Source organism: Felis catus, chromosome B3, assembly GCF_018350175.1.
Source record: "Felis catus isolate Fca126 chromosome B3, F.catus_Fca126_mat1.0, whole genome shotgun sequence".
In the NCBI taxonomy this organism is placed as follows: Eukaryota; Metazoa; Chordata; class Mammalia; order Carnivora; family Felidae; genus Felis; species Felis catus.
The window spans coordinates 128552499-128579158 of record NC_058373.1 but is presented as its reverse complement, the minus strand read 5'-3'; the positions used below and the strand labels follow the sequence as shown (position 1 = coordinate 128579158).

Here is a 26660-nt window from a genome sequence, read left to right as displayed (position 1 = left end):
GATCCTATGAGAAGCTAACTTTGGAGCATGAATTACAACACAGTCTTTCCCACATTTTGTACCCTCTAGCGATCATCAAAAATTTTTTGTAAAAATATAAATAGTTAATGTTTTAGTCTTTTTGGGCCATTTAGTATCTGTTGCAATGATGACTCTGCCATTGTAGTGTGAAAGACTATGTGTAAATAAATGAGCTTGGCAGTGTTCCAGTTACTCACAGAAACAGGTGATGGCTTGGATTTGAACTACAGCCTAGCTGCAGTTGGCTGTATCTTGCTGTAGGAAAAAAGGCTCTAATTTGACTGAAGGAAATTCAAAGTCAAAGGAGAGTGAAACGGTGAGTTGTGATTGTCCAATATGCCAACAGATGACACATATGAGCACATTGTCAGTAAAGGGCATCTGGGTAGGACACCATCAATATCCACTGTAGGAGAGTTATCAAGGAAGGCTTCTAAGAGGCAGTGTTAACTGGCCTGATTTTTTTTTTTTTGAAGGAGAGACAGACAGAGACAGAGACCCAGAGAGAGAGAGAGAGAGAGAGAAAGAGATCATGAGTGGGGGAGGAGCAGAGAGAGAGGGAGACAGAATTCCAAGCAGGCTTCAGGCTCTATGCTGTCAGCACAGAGCCTGATGCAGAGCTCAAACTCACGAACTGTGAGATCATGACCTGAGCCTAAGTCGGACGCTCAACCGACTGAGCCACCCAGGCGCTCCCAATTGGCCTGATTCTTTAAGGAAAACTGATGAAGTAACAGCATGAGTAAAAGTGCAAAGGCAGATTGCAGTGCCATGCATTCAGAGAAATAAAGTCAGTTTGGAATTAAATGTGAATGGTGGAAGAGGACGCTGGAGAGGTAAATAACAAAGAGGTTGTGGTGGGCATTATATATTACACCTAGAACATTGTACTTTGCCTTGTAGGAAATGAAGAGCCATTGGAGAATTTCAAGTAGAGAGGCAGGATGATCTCTGCAATGAACATGCATAAGCCACATCTTTTGTTCCTAAGTCCATGTGTGTGTGTGTGTGTGTGTGTGTGTGTGTGTGTATACACATATATATGTACATATGTATATATAATCATTTACTACCTGTAGAACTTAATAAAACTTCCCTTTAAGACCCCTTGTGTGATGACTTAGATTTGCATCTTTGATCAATGTGCTTTTTTCTCCCCTGATTCCTTTGGAACAACAGCAGATGTTTGAAAGATGTTTCTCTAGATGTCAGGTGAAAGTTTATGACCATGAGATGTAGACATTTGCTATTGCTCAATGAAGTCAACTGATCTACATTTAAGTCACACCTTGGTCTACTTAGTCCCATACTTTGCAAATAATCAGATTCATTTTGTACCAAATGAGTCTCAAAGAACCACCTGTTCAAATCAAAGCTTGCCATAATATAAACAGCCTCTTATGGTCTTTTTGGAAAACAAAACCAACAAAAACACCCCTGCATCTTTTTTGTGGTTTCCCTGCCTACACCCTTCATTCTTCACTATTTAGTCTAAGACCAAAGGAGGGAACTAGGCACTAACAACCTTTTGGAAATAATCTTCTGTGCATATGGAAGGTAGAGCAGATAAGAGCTGTGTTGATATCTTAAGCTTAGGGTTACTGAACCAGCATAGTTTCAGTGAGAGAATGTGTAAGAAAGTCAATGGATCACACAGGTAACAGGTGGGACCTCTGGAAAGTAGATCAAAGACTGATTTTTTCTTGTATTTTCCAAATATCTACAAAAAATTTATTGCCATTCATAACAAGAAACAATAAACTTCATTTTAATAAAGAAATTACATTTTTTGAGTCTGAATCCATTCACTGGTTTAAAAAAGTCTATATGTGCAAGCATGTGGCAGGCATGTGCACTAGAAAGTTATTAACATGGCTCTAATATTTACGTAATACCTTTACTCCAAAAAGATGACCTCAGGTGTTTATATTGTATGCTAGAAAGGGAAAATTTTTATTAGCTGTTCTTTTGGAGCCTAGGGTTTCTATAAAATTCTGACATACAACAACAATGTGTTGCTCAGACATTAGTCCCTCATCCACTAAACTGTTGTTTCTAGAATAAACAATGGAGTTTTCTTCTTGACTAGGGCAGTGCAGTACTCAATATCATGTATGTTGATAGAGAAGAGGGTTTTCAGTGACCAGAATCAAGCAATTTATGGGAGTCATAGATTAACATTACTTTTATAAATTTGCATTGAGTAGCGAGGTTGGGAGGAGCAAAATTAGAACATTTTTAGAGAGTCTATAATAGGGAAAAAATACAAAACACGACTAAAATTATATATATATATATATATATATATATATATATATATATATATATATCACATCTCCTTGTTACCATATAAAATAATTAAATGCTCACCATAAGGGGAAAATATATTTTTTTAAGGGAGGGGAGGGGCAGAGGGAGAGAGAGAGAATCTTAAGCAAGCTCCATGCCTGGTATGGAGCCCAAGGCAGGGCTCAATCTCACAACCTTGAGATCAGGACCTGAGCCAAAATCTAGAGTAGGATGCTTAACCAACTGAGTCACCCAGCACCCCATGGGGAAAAATATTTTTACTTTCATGTCCCCATCTAGCATCCTTAGCTCTATAGAGGTAAGTTGAGCCCTACATTAGATTGAAGATTGAGGCAACTTTATTAACCCATTGTCTAAATGAGAAAATCTGCATGCACACAAAACAGCAACCTCAATTCTTCTCCCAACCCTCAGGCCTATTCCAGTCTAGTGTCAAACATAACAGCTGGCTGCTAACTTACAGGGAAGCATAGTAAATTTATGGCATATAGAACACTCCACAGTTCTCTTTCATAAGAGACATAAGTTCTCTTTCATATTGTTCCATTTGAACAATAAGATACACATAAGAGATCAGTTGGTTGATTGATTTTTTTCTGTAAGAGAATAAATCTTGTGTCTTTATGTTTTTGAGGGAGAAGGAAGGTGATACAAGAGGAAAACATGAGAGCTTTTAGTCTGAAGGCTTGGTTTTATGCGCTCTGGAGAACGGGATTTTGGAGTTGCACTTCTGGATAAATTTATAGCACTGCAGGTGACAGGGTATAAGAGACAGCTTGTAAGATAACTCTTTTAAAATCTCCATACCTGTTCTGACCACAGACTGGAAAAGAGCTTGAGAATGGCACCCTGAATGTTCTAGGTCTACCACTAATACTATTTTTGTAGAGAACATTGTTGGTGGAAGCAGCAAATAGTTTCCTAAGTAGGCTTGCTTAGGCATGAAATTATTCTGTGACTTGCATAAATAACTTAAGGAGATATGAGGGTTGGGACAAGCCATGTTGGGCAAAGAACCTTCTAATTCTAACTTAAACTTGCTTATGAATGTGGCCTATTTGTACCTATAGGCTGGTAAAACATAGGGAAATATGGGTTATACAGATTATAACAATCACATATTTTACAGAACAAAAGGATTTATGAAGACATAGGCCATTCTTCAATTAAAGTCTCCTATTTATCTATTTATGAGTGTGGTGTGTTTTTTGGTTTGTTTGTTTTGTTTTGTTTTTGTTTTTGTTTTACTTTCTTGATTACCACATGTTTTCCCTTCCTTATCATGAACTGCTTCTGGCCACTCCTTTGTTTCTAACTTTTTTTTTCTCCCAAAATATAGCCCACTTCACTTTTTAAATGTTTGTTTGCTTGTTTTTTAAGAAAGAAGGTGAAACCAAAAAATGAGACACAGATAAAACCAAACAGATTTCAAAACAAGAGCATCAGCTTTTGTGATTCTCACCAGCTTTCTTAATTACTGTTCCTATATATTTAGCCTCTGATGTTGGAGCTCCTGGAGTTGACATTCAGTTCTACTGCTTCTTAAGACCCAGATTGACAAATAGAAAGAGGGACAAAACATTTGACTTTATTACAACCTAGTCTGCCATCTCAGAGAAATTTCTCAAGGAAAAGCAATTTTCAACTGGTAAAATCCACATTTTAACTTAAATCTAACTAAAGTTACTTACACACTTTAAAAGTGGCCTTCACATGAAACTATGTAGACAAAGAGAAACCACCTAAATATTAAATATGTGAGTGACATTCAAACATTAAGATGAATAATTGAAGACATAGCATGTTTCTTCTGAAAAATTGCCAGGGGTAGGTCTGGTAGTCTCTCCTAATCAAAATATTGATGGAATACCATGTCTATTTATGGATTTCATGACTTAAGGCAATAATAAAAACGTATGGTTTTCTGAATTTAACTCACAACATGTAGTCTGTTTAGTCTGAATCAGAAAGGGTGAGACATAATTAATGGTTGTTCTTAAATATAATTTCTCTCTTTTGTTTATTATAATAGAAAGAATTGATTTTTTTACTTTATAAACTTAACACTTTTCAGGAAAACCACTATCAATATGATGAACTTCTTCGTAATTAACAATCCTGGATAATGGCTGAGGATTTTTTAGTTGCCTCAGCTGGAGGTTTCAAGGGCATATATGAATGCTTTAAATTGTCTTTCCAGATGAACCAAATGGTCTTTCTCATTCTCTTCCAGTATCCCTGATTGTATCATTGTGTAATTTTATATTTTATAGAGTAATTATATATTTTATACGGTATTATATATGTATATATGTGTGTGTACGTGTATGTATATATACATATGTGTAGCACTTGGTCAGTGTTATCCAGTATGGTAGCCACAAACTACATGTGACTATGGAGTTCTTGAAATGTAGCTAGTTTGAGTGGAGAACCAAATTTTACTTTTTTAAATTTTAATTAAAATAGGCTATATATGGCTACCAAATTGGAAAGTACAGTTCTACAGATTTAATTTAGATTTTGGTTTCCTTTAGCCTTAGTTGAAATAACTGGTTTTATGGTGATGATAATTTAAGCTTTAACATTGAAGAGAAGATAGGAGAGTTAGCCTCTAAAGTTAGAGTTTGCATTCTCTTGTGACATACATTAATTGACACATTTTGTCAATAAGGAATATTTATGGTTTTTCTTTTCCATTTTACATTTTGAGTGAAGAACTTAACTATCTATGGAAAATGTTGAATCTCCTTACTGAGACAGATTAATAATATGTCCTAAAGATAATTTAAGGGAGTAAGATTGGCAGGTGTTGTTAAGCAGAAAAAATAAAGTTCACATAAATTTTTGCCAGGTAGTTGGAATGTGGGATGGTGATATTTATGGAGAATCTCTCCCCATTCAGCTTTGGAGATGATATCATTTCACCAGCTGTTAGAAAAAAAAAATGTTTCTTCTCTCTACTCACCTTATAAGCAAAACCCACTGACTGGGTGCAATTCACTTCTCCTGGGATGTAGAATGATTCTAAAGTATTTGCTTTATTATTTTCCTTGCTGTCTCTGCAAAAGTTGTACTCAGAGAACCAAAGACATTGGCTTTGTATACAAACCATATAGCAGTGGAATCAAACTGCCTTCTCCATGCTGCAGTTGGGGAATGTGTTCATGTCCAATCTCTCCTCTTCCACACATACATCTCCCATATGGGAGTAGAGGAGTTCAATTCAGTGTTCACTCTCAAAATATTGGATCCTTTACACCGGCAGCTTATTATCTTTTTTATTTTAGGAAGTTCTCAAATTTTACCCTGTGGTGTTCAGAAGTCAGTCACTGTTCATTAGAATGTTCTCAAGAGCTTAATGATTACAATTTTATGTTTTTCTTTCTGTCACCCTGGGCTTAGAGCAAAGTACCCTGGATAAATGTTGACTCAGCTATATCTACTTAAGTTAAAGTGCTTTACTCTGTGTGTCCCAACTTTTTAAAGCAAATACAGGAAACAACACTAGCATAACAACTTCTTCATGTGCCATAGTTTCAAAATCAATAGCACTTCAATTGCCAAGCACATTTTTTAAAATTTAATGAAGAATGGATTAGTTGGTGGAATGGATGGAATTCAAAACTCTACCATTAGTTCTAAGATAGGGCACTTGCAATATTTCTTGAAATCTATTAAGTCACTCTTTCTGGTGCCTGGCATTTCAGCATCCCACATTCTTAAGTGACAGGTATCTAAATTACTTGAAAGGGAAAGGCTGTCTTTTCATGATCACATAGTGTTACTCATTTCATTGGAAATTCACAGACATCGCTGCAGTTACTTCCGCTGAACAAAGATTCTTTGCAAGGGAATTAGATTGAATTTTGAGTGAGTAGGAGGTCAGTGACACTTTATCTCTCTGATTTTATCTACTATTGTCCTAAAACTACTTACTCTAGTTCTAGAGACACAATGAAAGTTTCCATTTATACAATAAACAGTGAGGAAATCAGCCTTCTGCCTCTGCAATCTTAAAATGAGTTTAATTACATAAACAAAAATAGCCTAAAAAACAGGTATGAGTTCAATGTTCTATTGTTTCAATTTGAAAATAGTTCAACTTTTTCATTGTCATCTCCAAAAGACCAACAAACTACATTTTAATATATAATAGTTGCATACTTTATTCATGTGTTTGCTCAAGGAAAAGAGGATAGTAGTTGAAATCGACAGTTCTAAATTCTTTACAGTTGATTTTTTGGCCACCTGTGACTCATCTGATCCAGCCGAGAGGATTTCTTTAAATGGATTCTCACAAGCAAATAAAGAAAGATTTGTCATTTTTGGCTCTCCTTGTGTGATTTTCATTTATTTACTCACGGTACAGATAATTTAAAGAGTACATTCTATAGCATAAGACTCTAATACTGTGAAAAAATATAGAAACATCTCTGTCTTCATGGGTTTTTCATTCTAAGAGAAGGGGTTATAAATATTGTACACACACATATATAATAACTTCATAGTGCCACGAAGAAAAATAAAGCGAGGAATGAATGTACCACGAGGGTGGTGGGGGGTGGCGGCAATTTTAAACATGGTGACGAGGAAGTTCCTCTTTGTAACAGTGACATTTATAGACGTGAATGAGGACCAGATTGGAATCCTGTAGATATCCAGAAGGAGACTGTTCCGGGCAGAAAATAGTAATTGTGGAGGCCCTGTATGGAAGCATGGCTGTCATGGACGCAGCAAGGAGGCCGATGTGGTCAGAGACTGAGTGAACAAGGTGGAGAGTACTAGGCAATGAGGTCAGAGAGATGAATAGGGTGAAGGGGGTGGAAGGATTATGAGGAGTCTTGTTGATGCTTTATAGGGACTTTGGCCCTTACCCTGAGTAAATGGGGAGACTTGGGGGATTTTGAGCACAATAAAGCCATGATCTGACTTCTGCTCTAATTTTGTATGCTGTGTTCATAATAAACTTTCAGAGAACCATTGCAGAGACTATTACAGTACAACTTTGGCAAAATATAATAACTGTTCAGACCCAGGCTGTAGTGTTACCCTAATGCAGTGAGACTCCAGGTATATTGTGAAAATAGAGGAAAATTTAAATAGCTGATACATTTTAAGTGTAGTGTTAGCCAAGGAGCTAATAATCCAAGGATTTTATCACCTGTGATCTATGCAGTGCTTCTCAGACAGCCAAGTACAGATGGTGTAGATAAGACAGATACATGAATCTGTAGTCAGAGGAGAAGTCCAGGCTAGAGATTTAAAAGTGGGAATCTTCTGCTTATTTAAGTTCGTGAGGCTGGGTGAGAGCTCTCCGAGCTAGTGAATATAGGTAGCAAAGAAGAGAGGCCCAAGCGTTCTCCCTGGGTCACTCCAACTTTTAAAAGGTGAGAAAAGCAGGAGATGTAGCAAAGGCAACAGGGAAGGAATGCCAGCGACCAGCACAGAGATGGGAGGGTGGGGAGGGCGGGTTGCTGGAGAGGAGCGGCAGTCTGTTGACCATGAAGGAAAGTGAAGAGAGTCAAGAGGAGGGAGTGAACAAGTATGTGGAATGCTGCTAGATTGATCAAGTACTGAAGATTGAGAACTGACTTGCGCATTGGAGACCTTGTGAGCAGCTGTCTGGCTCAAGTCTGGTGGTGAAAGTTTGGTTAGAATGTTCAGGGGAGCACCAAAATGGGATGGTAGCTAGAGTGGCACGAGAGGTCCAGAGAGGCTTTTTGTTTGTTTTTAACAGAGAAAAAGAGTAGACTTGCTGCAGGGGAGTTTCGACTATATGAAAAGCTTACTACTAGTGCATAAATGGAGGAGTTGACCTTACACAAGGGAAGAAGGTACAGCCCTCCATAATCACTGGAGAAAAAGCCAGTACATGGGTCCCCAACACTAGAAAGTAGAGAAATGGATGAAATAGACAGAGCTTTTCTCCTGGGTGATTCTCTTTTATCTGTGAAGTCAGAAGCCAATTTATCAGATAATGGAAGTAACAGGAGGAGAAACCAGAAATATGAAAGAAAATAACCATTTATGACAGCAGGACTTACAGTGTTATTTGGATTTTCCCTGTAAATGAAATCTGAGAAGTACTTTTGATTCCTGTCAACGTTTTAAAATTAATCTCTACAATTTTTTACCCTAATTTTAAGTATTAACAAAAGATAGTTTCTGATTTAGGTAATTACTGACATTGTTAAAATAAAACTTTGCGTCATTGAAAAAATGCATTCAGTGGGGGCACCTGGGTGGCTCAGTCACTTAAGCGTCCGCTTTGGCTGAGGTCACGATCTCACCATTTGTGTGTTCAAGCCCCGTGTCAGGTTCTGTGCTGACAGCTAGGAGCCTGGAGTCTGTTCAGAATCAGTGTCTCCCTCTCTCTCTGCCCTTTCCCCTGCTCATGTTCAGTCTCTCTCTATCCAAAATAAATATTAAAAAAATAAAATGATATAAAAATAAAAAATGCATTTGATGGAATCTAAATAACTCTTCTAAACCCACCATCCACTTAAAAATGTTATATGCACAGGTTTTTCCTTTATCGGAAATGTTAACATTATCTCTTTTTCTCTTTGAAATGGAACTCCAGAATTCAAGCCTAAGGACACATAATGATGCTTGAAAATCTTTTGTTACTCACCCTCTCATACTTCTGTGTAAGAAAACTAAGTACGCAAACCGGCTTTACAATTTTACTATGCTACATAAGCCAAGAGTTTAAAATTTTCTTCTGGAGTGAAACAACTTTAACAGTGTTTGCACTCAATTGATAAGTGTAACAATATATCATTACAAATGAAAGATTATGAAACTGTCAAACACTGTATTCTGTTGGATCCCTCTGGAAGCACACACACAGTGAGTTAGAACCACCAGAGGTATGAAGTGAGGGTGGGGTAATGGAGAATACCTGAGAAAAGTAACAGACAGAGGAGGGATTGTGTGGCAGAGCCTCAGATCACAAGGTATGTCTGGCCAAGTCTTGCCAACTCACTGGAGACTGCGGAGAAAAATCACCCATTAGAGAAACCGTGCTCAGAGCCACAGTGGCCAAGCCCAGTCAGTGGCTGGAGGGTTGTCCAGGAAGAACATGGCCCTGGCTGGAGAGCTGACACATCAGGTCTCAAAGGCACTAACAGCTGAGGACTTTGGGGTAGCTGCAAGGCCTGCTGCTCAACAGAGATTCCCTTCTTGAAGAGAAATCCGGAGAGCATTTTTCCATCACTGCAGCAGACACGGACTGTTACCGAAAGCGCATTTAATGAAGTGGCTGGACTTTCTGTATCAAAGTTCGCGTATCTGGGTGGATAAATACTGCTTTATTATGATAATGATTCAGGGCTCAACATCGGTTACATTTTGTATGCTTGTAAACCCTTAAGAAACTATGTTCATGTAAACAAACATATTTTTTAACTTACTTTCAAATATATAGCAACTAAGAATGTTAAATCATTGAGAATCATTTCTAATTATCACTTAAAAATTCAACTAGACCCTCTAAGTTTGGTGCAGTTAAAAAAATCATAGAAAGTTCTGCTTGCAAAATCCTCCCCCCCCCCAAATTATTAGAGTCATTCACTTTCTCAGTGCCTAGGAAATATTTTTTGAAAGTTTCACTAAGATTTATTAAATCACAATTTATTATGCATATTGCTTTTTCACCTAGAGTTCCTTTGTTAAACCTGTATAATTGGAAACGATTGTAAATTTCAAAATGTTTTATATATGCCTTTTCTAGAATAATAACTTTTGATACATTGTTTTTATTTTAACATGTATCTTAAACATATTTTCATCAAACTTTTTAGCTATAGCTTTAGCTCCTTCAGTTTACAAAACATACCTGTCAGAAAATCTAATTGGAAAAGCAAGTCCTAATTTTCTAACCATTTGTCCAACTCAGGTATATTTTTTCAGAAAATTTTTACTTTATTTTCAATTCAAATAATAGTGTTCGTGCATAACTCTATGATATCTGTCTTACTCTAAATTCTAATTCCATGATAAATAAATATAGGACATAGACTCTGGAAATATGTTTGTTCTTTTGGTGAACTGCCTCTTTTGATTTTTTTTTTTTTATATATAGTACTGTCTGCTTTGGTTTCACAAGGTACTTCTTTAGGATTCTTTCTTTGATAATAACAAAGGGAAGGAAGGAAGAGGTGACTAAGTTAAATAAAAATTTCCAGTATTTCTGCTGCATCACTTTACAATATATTACCATATGTGTGATTTCGGAATATATTGCCATTAGCCAAAGTACATTGTTTCTAAACACTGTAGTTTGTCCTTAGCAGAATAATGGAGGAAAGATAAATACATGTATCCCAACAAGGGATCCCAACAAGGGCTCTTTGTCCCTGAGGCTTCAAATTCTGGAATCATTCTTTAGCTTGGTGTCCCACAGTTTTTGTTTACGGGGCAGTGCACCATGGTAAGATTCAGGATGCTTGTGAGATGGACCTTTCATGAAGTTTTTGAGGATGACTGTGAAGAGGGAATAGGAAAGAAGAAATTGCCTACTACCTATGCTGTAGGCATGTTTTTTAGATATATTTAAGGAAGAGTACATATGGAAGTTCTCCATTGGGATACTGATTTCCTTAGAACTGTTTATGTTACGGAAAGGCTTTGTGTACTCCGTGAGATACAGATACCCCAAAGGGAAGCCACTGGTCTGGAAGAACAGGTGAATGAGTATTCTAGAACAGTGATTCTCAACTCGCGATGATTTTTGCCTCTCAGGATACATTTGGCAATGCCTAGAGACATTTTGGTTGGTGAAAACATCCTTGCTGCTAAACATCCTACAATGCATGTGACGGTCCCCACAACAATTACTCAAAGTACCAATAGTGCCAAGTTAGAGAAACCTGTTCTAAGCCTCACTACTGAGCACGAGGTCCAAAGACCAGCCCCATCAACGTCACCTACAAGTGTGTTAGAAAATGCAAAATCTGTGGTCTCAGACTATTCAGATTTATGTTAAAGTTTGAGAGGACCTAAACTAGGGAAATGCCGGGGCATTGCTAGCGACTCTGATGGTCCAGTTTGCACCCATTCCAGATGTATGGTGGGAGGCTGTTTTATATACTTCTGAAAGTTTCATTTTCCTTCCTTCAGATTTGCAGGAAATGTGACAAAAATATTTTTGGATTAGCTAAATACAAGAAAAACGTTGTCTTTATGCGTCTTTAAACAACGACAATGAATTAGATGTAAACTAAAGCTTTTGTGAAAGAGACAATATTACATTTGAAATCAAGACATCCATTATAACAGATAGTAACCTTTTTGTTGTCTTTTCATTTCCAAAATTTAATTTAAACTTTGAGGCTATTCAAAAGAACAAAACACATCTGCTAACACATCTGCCTCACATGCAATTTACATGTAAACATTGCTCCTATCCCCATTTTGTTTTGAGTGATTTATATTCTCACAATTCAACACAAGTCCTCAAGCTATATACTCATTTTCCTGTGCTTTTCGATTTAGAATTGTTTTCAACTAAGACACGTGAAGAGAGATAAAGCATGTAACCATTATAAAAGTAAAATATTGTACATATCACAAGATAAAATGCCAGTTAGAGCTAAATTCATAATACCAACTTATTTTCATCCTCTTTCACACTATTCCCTGGTGATAAAGGTCATTAACTATTTCAGGATGATAAAATGGCAATTGAAAAATTCCCATTTCTGTTCACTAAAAATGAGCTCTAAATTCTATCAAGGTACTTATATCCAAACTTTTTCAGAAACATCTAATATTCTCAAGGGGCCTTTATTCCTTAAGAAAATCTAGTAGAGCAGAGAATGTTGCATTTGAGTGCAAACTATAGTTTTCTTGAAAAAAGTTGAGTCTGTTCATATTACTGAAATTTTTCTTTCTTACTTCTATAGCTACCAGCATTTAAGCTTAATTTCTTTCACAGAATTCCATGGGGACAAAGTAAGTGTTCAGTCCATTCACAGATCTTCTGATAAAAATCCTCTGCAGTGTAGAGATTTTCAAAATTCATTTAAAGTCATCTTTCTTATTTACCTCACCATATTCTTATTGGAGACCCTCATCATTTTATACCTCATTCGCTGCTGTAAGTTGTTAACAGATTTCGCTAACATTGGTCCCTTCTCCTTCTGATCATTTTGTGTGCCTTTCCATGACTTTCAATATACCAGTACTCTTCTCAGAACTCTTATGTACTCTTTCTTAAGTTGACCTAAGAATGTGCCTGCTGTGTAGGGTTCTCTCTGGTCTTCAAGGCTCGCCACTGTGTAGCTACGGTCTCTTCATCTATCTTCATCCACATTGACCGTTTCCACGCTTGTTTGCAACATGCCATCTCCTTTTCTGTCCCTTACATTCCTTAACAATTCTGCTTCTGTAACCTTGCTCATTGTTCGCTTTTTTCCAGTCTAAGATACCCTGACTTCTGCCCTCTGCTGGTCTAAATTATAGCCATCAGTGAAAGCCTGGCTCATAGCCTATTTTCTTCATGAATCCCTCCCTGTGGGATCTACTTCTGACTCATAATAATGATATCTATCTTTTTTAACTTTCTCCAGCAGTCTGGAGTATTGTCAGTCTATAATATTGTCTTTTTCACGAAGGCTTTAGTTTATATCTAATTCATTGTCGTTGTTTAAAGATGCATAAAGACAACGTTTTTCTTGTATTTAGCTAATCCAAAAATATTTTTGTCACATTTCCTGCAAATCTGAAAGAAGGAAAACGAAACTTTTAGGAGTATATAAAACAGCCTCCCACCATACATCTGGAATGGGTGCAAAGTGGACCATCAGAGCCGCTAGCAATGCCCCTACATTTCCCTAGTTCAGGTCCTCTCAAACATTAACATAAATCTGAATCATCTGAGACCCCAGATTTTGCATAATATAATACATTATATTACCAAATGTATTGAATTCTGGGAAAAAAGTCTTTTATTATTTCTACTTGCTACTCGATATGATGCAGCTGTGGTTCAATGCATGGGCTTACAGTTATACCTAGTGTGAAATATTGTTTTAACAAATCATTCATTAGCTTAGATTAATGCCTAAGTTATTTAATGTTTATGTGCCTTGGTGTCCACATTTCTGTGACTTTACCTGACTGGTAGGCAATTCATTGCGGTAAATTTTGTTATCTGAAAATGAGTAATTATTCTATGAAAATTGAATAATACTTGTCAGAGTGGTAAGCACTCAGTTCCGATTAGATATAGATCGTCATCATCATCTCGTTACATCATTATCACTGTCATCATCTCCTTGATAAAAGATAAGCTCACCCAATGCCGAGGCCAACATTTATACTTGCCCTGGAACCCTATGCACATTGTTAGTGTCAAGCATATTGCAATATCAATAAATATTCAATTATCAACTCATTTTGTTCACATTTGGCTCCAGCTTCTACTCTCCGGGCTGCACTTCCACCCCTGATCTCTCATTTCAGATGGTATTATTATGTACCATAAAATCCCCCAATCTTTTTTTCCCCACACTGAGCATCCTTATCAGAAAAATACTGTAAGCTGGACATTTGGTATGTATTCTCATTAGATCGGTTTTCTGCAGACAGACATGAGTGGTGAGTCTCATTGTAACCATTATAGAATAAAGCTTGCTTACAACAGGCTTCAGAGCATGGTAAAACTTCATTCTGGGCATATTGTCATTTTGCCTTTTTCATATATCTGTTTTTCTTTGAGTTCCTCTGAAATTCTGTATACTTTACATCCTCTTCGTGGAAGGTCATACGGTCACCTCTGTTAATTTACCACAATATCTCTTCTGTTCCTCCCCACTTCTAAGTAACCCCAGCTACTCTGTTAAAGGCAGTTCATTTGTAAAATGGAAAAAAAAAATCTCCTACCAAAAATGACAGTTCTTGTAGGTGAGGGATGGGAATTAGAGAGGAGGTTGGGGGTGGAGAGCCATGTTTCCAAGAAACCCAGCCTGGAAAACAGGTATACAATAAACATAAGCATGTTTATCCTTTAGGAGAATAGATCTGCTTATGAGTCTCACAGGGTCTTAGGTGTTAGGATGAGTTCATAGAAATACAAAGATTCATAGCTATGTTGTCTTCTGTGTCAATGAGATTCATGTGGAACAGTATACGTAATCATTGTGAACATGGTTACTGAGACTTATATGCGAACTGCAATGTTATTGTGTGTCATGGTGGATACAAAAGTGATTACAATCCAAATACTCTTGGCAAAAATTTACATAATCAAGACTATTATTAGAATCAAGTCTACAGTTTTGACCAGTACACTTAGGGAAAGTTCTAAATCATATTATGTTAATATAATGAAAGGAAAAGGCATTTATAAAAAAGATTATGTGAAGTATATGAAAATATTAAGCCAAGAGAGAAGACCGAACACCATATATGATACTTCCAAGTATTCTATCAACTGTATCTGGAATAGATCTCTCCTCTGGATTAGTCTGGGTCTGGGGAACATAAATAAGACCAAGAAGAAAGGGATGTAAATTTCTATTATGAAAAAGAGTCTAATGATTAGAATGATCTATCCTATAAAAACAGTTGTTTGGCAAGGGAATGGCCTCCTGGGACTGAATAGCAATGACAAAGTAGTTCTAAATGTTGACTATTAGGAATGCTGTAGAGGGAAATCTTGAATGTGATGAAAGATTAAATTATAGTTTCTCTAAAGACACCTCTGAATTTAGGAGTTAATATTTCATTTAAGTTTGGACAAATAGAAACAAGTTGATTTTCCTTTACTGTTAGGTCCTTCTGACTTTTAAAATTAACTATTATTTATTTATATTTTCAATACTTAATATTTTAATTTCTCCATGCCATAAAATATAAAATATTGATTCTTCTAAAAATGTAATAAAAATTGAGTATTGTTGGTTAAGTTTATCTTAATGCATAATTTTCATTGGGTTGGCTTGAGTGGTGGTTTTCAAATTTTACAACTTGACAATGATAAGTAGTAACAGAAACAACGACAAAAACAAAACAAAACAAAAAAAAAAACAAAGCTTGGATTCCCAAAGTATGAGTTGTGTTTATTTGTTTTACACATGTACATACACATACGCACACCAGAAACTATTATTTTATATTATAAAACATTCTCAAATAGAAATATTATAAGGGTAAGTTAAAGAATATCTAAATATATTTTAAATACATTTACTTTTATTAATAGTATAACATTAATTGTATTTATTTTTAAAAATATGTTGAGAGAGGGAGAGAGAGTGAGAGTGGGAAAGGGGCAGAGAGAAAGAGAGAGACGGAATCCCAAGCAGGCCTGCACTTGATCCCACGAACCATGAGATCATGATCTGAGGTGAAATCAAGAGTTGGATGCTCAACCGACTGAGCCACCCAGGTGCCCCAAAATTATTTTATTTTTTACTGGTACCAGATATGTCGGTTGTCACTGAAATTAGATTTAATGATGATCATTGTGATGACTTCACACCACTTTTATGGACATAGAGAAGGGGCACCTGGGTGGCTCAGTCGGTTAAGGTCTGATGCTTGATTTTGGCTCAGGTCATGATCTCACAGTTTGTGAGTTCAAGCCCCGAATCAGGCTCTGCACCTACAGTGCAGAATCTGCTTAGGATTTTCTATCTCTCCGTGTATCTCTGCCTGTCCCCCATTCTCTCTCCCTCTCAAAATAAATAAATAAACTTAAAAAAAAAGACATACAAGGGCTCCTGGCTCAGTCGTTTAAGCATCTGACTCTTGATTTCAGCTCAGGTCATGATCTCCTGGTTTATGAGATCAAGCCCCATGTTGGGCTGTGCACTGACAGCACAGATCCTGCATGGGATTCTCTTTCTCTCTCTGTCTCTCTCTCTCTCTCTCTCTCTCTCTCTCTGAAAAAAAAATAATTGGGGCACGTCAGTGGCTCAGTCGGTTAAGCGTCCGACTTCAGCTCAGGTCACGATCTCACGATCCATGAGTTCAAGCCCCGCATCGGGCTCTGTGCTGACAGCTGAGAGCCTGGATCCTGCTTCGGATTCTGTGTCTCCCTCTCTCTCTGACCCTCCCCCGTTCATGCTCTGTCTCTCTCTGTCTCAAAAATAAATAAACCTTAAAAATATTAAAAAATAAACTTTAAAAATTAAAAAATAGACCTACAGAAAAGTAATGTATTTTTTAGTTTTTTTTTTACTAAAGATTATAAATCTTTTCAAATATCCATCTTAACTGAAATTTTTTGGCCACCTTCTTTTTCAGATGTATACATAAATTTCACATTGTAATTATATTGATGAAAAGCTTGTTCTAGAAGGAGAAATGATGGTCCTGCTATTTTATTATTCTTTCCTTTTATATGCATGTGAAATGTTTCTGTGTGCCTATGGGAAATATGCACAATAGTTATCCACTTACACAGTTAATTGTCTAAGAATTCCAACAGATGTATGTAGATATCTTTTACTGGCTCTTTTTCTTTTTACAATTAACCCATTTAATGCAGCCATTTTTTAAAACGTCTGTGTGTTACACACAGAAAAAAAAAGAGTAGTATTAGTATAGTCGTCAGTCACAGTTTTTTGTAGAGTTATGTTTAAGTTACTTATCCATTTTTCAGAGTTAGCGTAAAGTTAGATATTATAATTTTGTACCGAAGAGGAATAATAGAATGATAAAGCTTCTTGTTAACTTGTCCCTGTTATGGAAACACACCCCATTCCCTCTAACCCTTTGATATCACAGATGACACTTTTGACAGTTTGAAAATTGATCAGAGGCTGTGGGAGATGCCAGTGATTTGAGTGTCAATTTGTGTGTGTGTGTGTGTGTGTGTGTGTGTGTGTGTGTGTGTGACAGAGACAGACAGAGAGAAAGAGAGAAACTGCACAAATACCAAATATTGTCCCTTATCTTCTTTAAAAGCCTTGTGATGTGTACTTCCATTTTTTGCACTATGGCTGGACACAATTTTATATTGCATTGAATACAAATGTTAAGTTTGAGTGTCTTGTATCTTGTAAATACATATTATGTACTGACTTGGAAGACAATGTATATAATTTCATCTGACAAGCTTCTCTCACATTTAGTCTTCTATTTGCCGTGGAATTCAGAAATTCTGTCATCATGTAAGCTACTTTATGTGATAATTGTGTGACAATGAATATAATATGTGCTTTGCCATGTATTTGTAAAAAAAACAGATAAAACATGATAATCATACATATATTTAATCAATTTTCTAGGTTTTTTCCCAACTAAGGATTTTATAGAAATTAATTACCAATATTTACCTTGACTGGTGTCTAGTATGTTCTTTAAAATGTATAGAATATTACCATCTAATTTTAGACTTTAAAGAATCTTCTAGAGCCTACCGTGACCTACTCTCTCTCTTCAAAATTTGGAAACAAATGTGGTAACTCTAAATGTCATGTATTTTTCTGAGCCTCCAAATCTCCCAAAGGCTTTTAACTCAAGAGTATACTTTTTTTAAGTGTGTCTTTCTTTAAAAGCAAAATAATTTGGGCTAACCACTAAAATCTAAATTTATTCTGTTCACATATTATCTTCTGGGTTTGACCAGGTATCAAAAGTTACCCCTATTGTCATTGTCATAGATCCTTTGAGCTAAGGCTTATATATATGCCTAAGTTGATGAGTTATGAATATATTATATATATATTCACTTTGTGAATATATGGTATATATGGTATATATATGTGTATAAATTTATATGGTAGAAGTGTATAGAAAGATACATATATCTTTGATGAATATATCACATATATTCACCTTGTGTATATATGGTACATATGTGTGTATATATGTGTATATATGATATGTATTTATATGGTAGAACTACAGTATCCATCATAGAAGGTGAATTGGTTAAACACACACAGTAACTAAGACAAAGAATAGGTCTGCTCCCCTGCACACAACACGAAACACACACACACACACACACACACACAACCACTAAAGAGTTGGAACAATTACTGATATAGAAAACAGTGAGGTGAATATTCTATTTAGGTTATTTTTCATAGTGGAGAACAAATTTATATCAAAAGTAAAACAGTTACTGAATGTTTATGTAGAGGTATAAAGAAAACAGAGTAGAAACAGGAATCTGATACAATCTGATACCATTATGGAAGACTGACTGTACATTGGGGAAAGGAATGAACCAATGCTATTCTAAGATCACCATCAAAAGAACTTGTGGATCTTTAAACTTCAGGGTTCATTGAGGATTGATCAACTCCTTCTGAATGCTAAGTTCTGTTTCCTAACCCTGCTTCATGGGCATATTCTTCTCTTTTAAACATTTGTTGTTGTTGTGTTGTACAATTCCTCTGTCCTCATTAGAGAGTTAGAGAAAAAAAAAGTCATCTCCTACTAAATGAATTGCATAATCTATCCCCTAGTGGTGGGATAAACCATTAGAAGTGTCCTATTGATCTAGATCTGCACCACGTCTAAAATCCTTGACCAGTGGAGATCGGACTGGGTCTTCATCCCTGGTTGTTCCCCTTCCCCAGGCCCATACCATGACCCCATAGCCTCATCTTCTCATTTCTTCATTGGTTATGATTCCTTATAACTTTGGCTTACCATACAGTCTCATAGCTGTGAACCCACCTATGCGTGTTATCTTTTCAGTTTCAATTTCCTCTACTACTTTTTTCATGACCTCTGTATTTTTAAGTCAAATTCCTGACAGAGGATTTAGTCAAGTTTTTCTTTTCTGAGCCAGAATATGAACTTGGTGCTTCAAGGGTCAACTGTGGTCAAAAGCTAGGAATGGGCTCACTTGGTTCCTTTGAAGAAGATACTTGGATTTGTGATTAAATGCCCTGTGACAAAAATACTATCCCTTGTGAAGTGCATGAGGCCTCTTTGGGACTGCTTTAGAGAACAAAAGAAAAAAAAATCCCCATTACTTGCTTGAGGAACTTCCTTGCACCTAATGTAGAAGACTTTCTTAATAACCCAGATGTCATACCACTTAGAAAGCAGGTCAAATACATACATTTTAATGGAAAAAATTGTGAGTCCTAGGTTAACTTCAGACCCTCCTTAAAGGACAACTGTTTTCTCTACTCACAGCACTATGCCACCAAATGTGTAGGTTTTCCAAATGAAGTAATTCCCCAATTCCCTGAAGATGCCAAGTATGTGTCCTACAATTTAATTCATTTATGACACTACCCAGATTTAGTGGGGACCCTGCAAATTAAGGCTGAGTCCCACCAGATGGTCCCCAATGCAGTTACCAATCACAGATCGTGGGTCCCTAAGCTCCTCATACTTCTAATTTGGCTACAAATCAGGAATTCCCATGACCCCCTCCTCAGGTTTGATAATTTGCAGTAATGGCTAACAGAACCCAGGGAAATATTTATTACTTATTTTATTATGAAGGATATTGTAAAGGATACAAATGAACAATGAGCTACATAGAGTGAGGTCCGAAGTGTCCTGAGTGTAAGAGGTTCTGTCTGTGAGGAATTTGGAGTGTATCAGGGCCTCAGCATGTGGGTCTGTTCACACTGAGAGCTCTCTGAACTCCTTTCTTCAGCGTTTTTATAGACGTTCCGTTACAGAGGTATGACTGGTTGTATCATTGACCACCGGTGATGAACCAAATCTCCATTCCTGCTCCCCTCCCCAGATGTTGAGGGGTGGGGCTAAAAGTCCCAAACCTCTAATCACAAAGTTTAGGTATGGTTGAAAGGGGCTCGTTATGAATAACAAAAAATACTCCTCTCACTCTATCACTCAAGAAATTATAAGGGTTTTTGGCACTCTGTGCCAGGAATTGAGAACAAATACCAAATATATTTCTTATTGTATCTCATTTTCACACTTGTGTTTTTTAATCAGGAAATTCTGCTATGAAATACATAACTAGAGACACTGATTTACAACACAGACATTTTTCATACCATGGTTGCCCATAGAACATTGTTCTTTTAGGGGCGCCTGGGTGGCGCAGTCGGTTAAGCGTCCGACTTCAGCCAGGTCACGATCTCGCGGTCCGGGAGTTGGAGCCCCGCGTCAGGCTCTGGGCTGATGGCTCAGAGCCTGGAGCCTGTTTCCGATTCTGTGTCTCCCTCTCTCTGCCCCTCCCCCGTTCATGCTCTGTCTCTCTCTGTCCCAAAAATAAATAAACGTAGAAAAAAAAAAAAAAAAAGCATTGTTCTTTTAGTGTGGTTTTGCTCAGGAGAGTCCCAAAAAGGGCTCTGAGCTGGCAGGGACAGTGAATAACTTACTCGGCATCAGTTACAAGTAGATTAGATGATACAAGTTTGTTTAGGAGCAAATAAAGCACTATTTAAGTGGATTTTTGATAATGCGATTATGCCTTCCTTTTTTCTTTAACTTTATTTTTGAGAGAGAGAGAGCAGGGGAGGGGCAGAGAGAGAGAGAGAGAGGCAGAGGATCCAAAGCTGTTGGTCTCTGCACTGACAGCAGAGAGCCCCCTGTGGGGCTTGAACTCAGGAACCATGAGATAATGACCTGAACTGAAGTCGCATGCTTAACCAACTGAGCCACCCAGGTGCCCCACACCTTCCTTATACTGAAGTTTTTCATTTTGATATCATATTTTTATTTTTTGCACATTTTATTTATTTATTTATTTATTTATTTATTTATTTATTTAGTGACAGCTGGGTAGTAAACAGTAACAGGCCATTATCACTTACATTCTCCCTAACCTTCAGAACCCCCTTGAAATTTTAGACCCATTTTCATTTTATAAAAAGAAAGGAATTGGGGTGCCTGCATGGCTCAGTTGGTTGAGCGTCCAACTTTGGCTCAGGTCATGATCTCACAGTTGATGGGTTCGAGCCCCACATAGGACTCTGTGCTGACAGCTCAGAGCCTGGAGCCTGCTGCAGATTCTGTGTCTCCCTCTCTCTCTGCCCCTCCCTCACTCATGCTCTGTCTCTCTCTGTCTCAAAAATAAATAAAAATAAGATAAAAATAAAAAAGAAATTGCCAATCTGATAACTAACTTCCCCACACATGGGATCAAACGTATTTAGGCCTCAATCAAACTCCAAACAGGTTCTTTCACTATATCATGTTGTCGTCTCTTTATGTGTATTTAGAAGGAAAATAACCCAAAAAACAGCAAACTTTTTTGGCCACTTGACACTAGTTGTATCAAAGAGAGAGCATCAGTCATAAACTAATCATACGACTTCTCCCCCACTTTTCAGTTTCTTTTGCCACTAAAAGAGAATATATCTTTTTACCCTCATACCATTCTCAGGTAGTTCCAGCCTAAAAGAGTACGCTTAACATGCATTTGCTGAATAAAACATCTGATCACATGTCTTCTATACAAAAGACCTTGAAGAAAGTTATTTGGTGGAAAATGCCCTAAACGAATTCAGGAATTTCAATATGAATGAAAGATGTGAAAAAGGAAAGAAACAAAAAATATGCTCTTAAAGGCTTTTTTAAGACTGGCTAGGCTTTTCCATTTGTGTACTATATAAGATTTTACTAGAATGTTCAAAATTAAACCACATTAAAGTAATCAAAGCAGTCTTAGAAATGATTCCATAATAATGATTGGGACTTGAAGATACAGCTGTTTTTGGTTAAGTAGTGGCTCTTAAAAATTATTTGAAGTAAAATGAAAAGTAAGAAAAAAAATTGCCTTTTTAATTGTCCATATTTTAGAACATTAATACAGAGTGTGATCAAGTGGGAAGTGTGCCACTCTGATGAATTACTGTGGTTTTAAAATTCAGTGTCCTTTTGGAACATATGTATTGAAAGGCCTGACAATGTGGCAAAGCTGTTTATAGCAATCAAATATTGCCAGACTTTGCCCTCTGTATGCCAGTCAGATTTCTCTCTCATTTTGCTTCCAGTGACTCAGGCAACCAAATTATGTAATAGTGATCTTCTCTCCTACACCATCCCCACTGAGACCCCCTCATTCATTCAGAAGATTTTGTTTACCAATTTCCTGTTCTCATATGAAGGAAGTTTATACACATTGCACAAAGAATGGACTGGTTTTGAAGTCAAGCCCTGGGCTGAATTGGCCCATGACTCTTCTTCCTGAAAAATCTACCTATGTCCTAAGATTTGCCAGGTCGAAGATGTTAGCTGGTATAATGGAAATGCAATATAGTGAACCAAAAATGTTAACCTCACTTTAGAAATGCAGTTAATACTAGATTATTTAATGCATTTCATTATAGGTATAGCATGATTCAGAAAACATGTTTAAAATAGTAGAAACTCAATGTAATTGTATACATGATGATGGTGATTGTTAATTGTTAAAAATAGCAGTTTAAGATTACAATCGGCAGGTATTCTTAGGGACAAGAAGTAATGACAAAACAGAATATCACACCTATCCTATCTCATCTTTTTTGGACTAATTGCAGAAAGAATTACACATTTTTAACCTTTTTTGTGTGTCTGCATTGTCTTACTCCCTTCACCTCAAGCCCTTTGTGTCCTCACGTTATATATTATTTGGATTATTCGTTATCCACGATCCTTCTCAAAACAGTTCTGTTCTAACCTCCTTCCTGGATGACCCCTCAAGTATTCCTAAATTCTTGGTAGAAATGTTCTGTCCTTCATTTTCCCTTGTTCATATTAACCCTGATCTCTGTCCCTTTTCCCTTCTCCCCTTTCTGCAACATGAGGCTCTTGACTGACAGACTTTCACCTTCTAGTTGTGACATGTCTTTTGTCTGGGAAGGTCAAATTATTTCACTAGGCTGGTCAAACGTGTTGCATGAAACTGTCAGCAATAGTTTCCTTCCTTTCCCTGGTACCGAGACTTTGTGGAAAGCTTGCTGAAAACAGAAATTCTATTTTGTTGTGTTCCTATCTGCAATTTGCTCTATGATCTTCAAAAGTCCCAAAAAGAAAGCCAATAACAATTTGTATGTATTTACTCTCAAAGATGGGAATCCTTGTTCAGATCAACATCAAAGTACTTAAAGAAAATTGGCATAATCTCAGTTTAGTTCCCTATGTATAATTCCTTTCCTGATATTCTGTCACCATGCTCCAGCATGCTAAAAATATGTAACAAGTTGGGATGCCTACCACTTGTGCAGAATTGCAGGTTAGACAGCATTCTAATATTTTAGTGCTTCAGTTTATGCTATGGAATTTGCGTGATTCTTAAATAACGTAGAGTGTATGGCCTTTTCTTTCCTCCTCCTCCCCTCCTCCTCCCCTCCTCCTTTTCCTTCTCCTTCTTCCCCCTCCCCTGCTCTTTCTTTCTACCCTATCCCCCCTGTCTTCTACCCTATCCCCCTGTCTTTATGGATTATGGGCATCATTCTGTTGATATTTTTGTGCAATGACATTCTAATTGAAGAAACATTCTTTATATTTAAAAAAATATCCCACAAGAAATGCATATTTTTTGGCTAACAGACTGTTAAATGCCCTGATGAAAAGTGGAAATTTGTCACTTCTTGAAATAATTCTGAATATCTAGCCATTACGAAGCACACAGAGACTTCGAGAGTTGACAAAATTTGTCATTTCATTTCTTAAATTTTTATCATCAGGTAGAGTAGAATTTTCTCTCTCCTCCCAAAACAATACCCTCCATATATATTGACTCACCTCTCTCATATTTTTGGTGGTTTTCTTTTGTCTTTATAGTGGTGTGAAACCAAGAAAAAGGTATGGATCATAGGTAGAGGAGACAAAGAGTGATACAGAATTATGCTAAGTGAAAGGATTTTTGTGTTTTGGATTTTAGAGAAAAAGACATTATATTCTTAGGAGAATAGGTTAATATGTAAAATATTAATAACACTTTTAATAGCAATGAGTAACTAGAGGCTTCTTTTTACATTTTGGTTTTAAAACCATTTTATGTGTAATTTCACACCTACAATAAAAAATCATCAGTTTTCTACGATCACTAACACCATAAAACAGGAATGTTAATTACATTTGTACTTTCAATTCTACAAAACAGTAATTCCTTCCACCCCGAAGATATGCTAAAACCACAAAAATCTGAATGCCACAGAACACCTGCAAACCAGACAAAAAAAGGAAACAAAGTGTTGCAAAGGTCAGAATTTTCTTGACTCGGCTTTTTTTTTTCATGCATGTGTACACCCATGTACACACATGTAGAAACCGGAGAGAAGAGAGGATTTTCTTTTCCTTTTAAGAACCATCTCCTTGGATACATTTTGTGTGCATCATTTTCACTCCCCAGGCCTCGGTGAAAGAGAGCTTCAAGTTGGATAATTGAACAAACCAGTAACAGAAGAAGGTGAGGGATCCTGGCTATAAATCACAAAGAACCAGGAGCCAATTAAATCAAAGTGATCAACAGACCTCAGAAGAAGGTAATGATGATAAAATGTATTTGTAAAATTCTAAACCATTTTCAAGTAACTTTCCCTGTGTAGGATGCATTATTCCTCCGTAAATGGAGATAATCAAACCATAATCAATATAAAGGAAAAGCACCTAATCCAGTGTTTGGTACACAGCATATGCTCAATTATTGGTCACTACAATGACAACAGTAACCACACTTAGTAATAGTGATAATATACCGCAAATCTATTCAGATTTCTGTCTCGTTCTTCCAGAGAGACCTTTGAAACACATATGTTTTCGTTTCGTATTTAAGACAGTAAAAGTGACTTGGACAAAAGTCATGAATTTATAAATTATACTTGTAAATTGTATTTATGTATTGTTGGTAATAAAATATAGGGCTCCTGACCCCCTATCCCAGTTTTTTCTTTTACCCTTCCCCCTTCTCTGCTGGGTCTGAGAGATTATTGCTTATATGGCCATGAGCCCAAATTTGAGTCCCTTAGATCATTGCTATTTAGAGTGTCTCCTCATTCCAGCAGCCTCACTGGGAACATGTCAAGAAAACATAATCTCAGGCCCACCCCAGATCTGCATCAGTGTCTGCATTTGGTAATCCGTATGCACATTATAGTTTAAGAAGCTGCACCTTAAAACACTAGTGCTCAAACCAGACTCTACCCGGGGAACTTTAAAAAAAAAATTCTGATGGCCAGGATCTGCTCTGGACTGACTAGATCAGGATTTATGGAGGCAGGCCAAAGTATTGTTTTTTTTTTTTAATTTATTTTTTATTTTTTAATGTTTTTATTTTACTTTTGAGCGAGAGAGAGCATGAAAGAGGAAGGGGCAGAGAGAGAGGGAGACACAGAATCTGAAGCAGGCTCCAGGCTCTGAGCTGTCAGCAGAGAGCCCAATGAGGGGCTGGAACTCACAAACCATGAGATCAGGACCTGAGCTGAAGTCGGACACTTAACCGACTGAGCCACCCAGGTGTCGCAAGTTTCTTTTTCTTTTTCTTTCTCTTTTTCTTTCTCTTTTTCTTTCTTTTTCTTTCTCTTTTTCTTTCTCTTTTTCTTTTTCTTTTTCTCTCTTTCTCTTTCTCTTTCTCTTTTTCTTTTTCTTTTTCTTTTTCTCTCTTTCTCTTTCTCTTTTTCTTTTTCTTTTTTTTTCTTTTTCTTTCTCTTTCTCTTTCCCTTCTTCTTCTTCTTCTTCTTTTTCTTTTTCTTTTTTTAAGCTCTCCCGTTCCCCAGTGATTCTTTTGTGCAACCTGTGGTCTTTGCAAGTGGGTGGCTTAAAAGAAAGTGTAAATGTGGAAACGATGCAGAGCACTTACAAGACAGTTGCCAGGTTAGTCACCTTCAGTAGTTCAAAGGGAACAGGAAAGAATCAAACAGAACAGGTAATTTCTGCGCACGAAGAACAAAGTATAATCACAAGGCTTTTCATCACCAAGGCAGCTTCTTCATAGCTGAGTCTTCCCTCTTCCTCATTTTCTGGCATTCTCTTTAGGTGTAGTGTGCTCTTCAGGTGTACATGTTCCTCAAAGCTATCTCTCTGCCCCTTTTGCCAAGGTTTTCAGCCACCTTTTTCAGATAAGATGACCCTTTCTTTCTTTCCTGAATCCCCCAGATTCCAATCTCTCCCAGCTAATTTCTACTGCTCTGTCTCAGCATAAGAGGCCATCTCTGACCCACTGTACCTGTTGAAATAGGTTCTCTGGCCTCTTAAAAGGCTTTACTTTTCTTCAGAATGTCTGCCAATATTTTAATGATGAATTTATTCATGCAACTATTTACTTCTCATTAAACAAAAATTCCCACCAGGGCACAGGCAATGCTGTGTTCAGAGTATAATTACCACCAAGAGTTGACTGTCTTACTGAAATATCAACATGATTGAGCTAAGGTACAGGTACAAGAACATTCACTGACACATTGTTGTAATTGAAGACACATAAAATACCCAAATTCTTG

General features: G+C 36.9%; 1 long non-coding RNA gene across 4 annotated transcripts in view; it reads left to right on the top strand.

The window, feature by feature from the left end:
- LOC123386165 overlaps positions 1-26660 on the top strand; it is a 135464-nt gene that overhangs the window by 50547 nt on the left and 58257 nt on the right. The window contains exon 3 of one of the 4 annotated variants that reach the window (XR_006599879.1): positions 24575-24707. The exons of the other annotated variants lie outside the window; for them this stretch is intronic. This is a non-coding gene — a long non-coding RNA (uncharacterized LOC123386165). The remainder of the gene's footprint in view (positions 1-24574; positions 24708-26660) is intronic. 4 annotated transcript variants of the gene reach the window in all.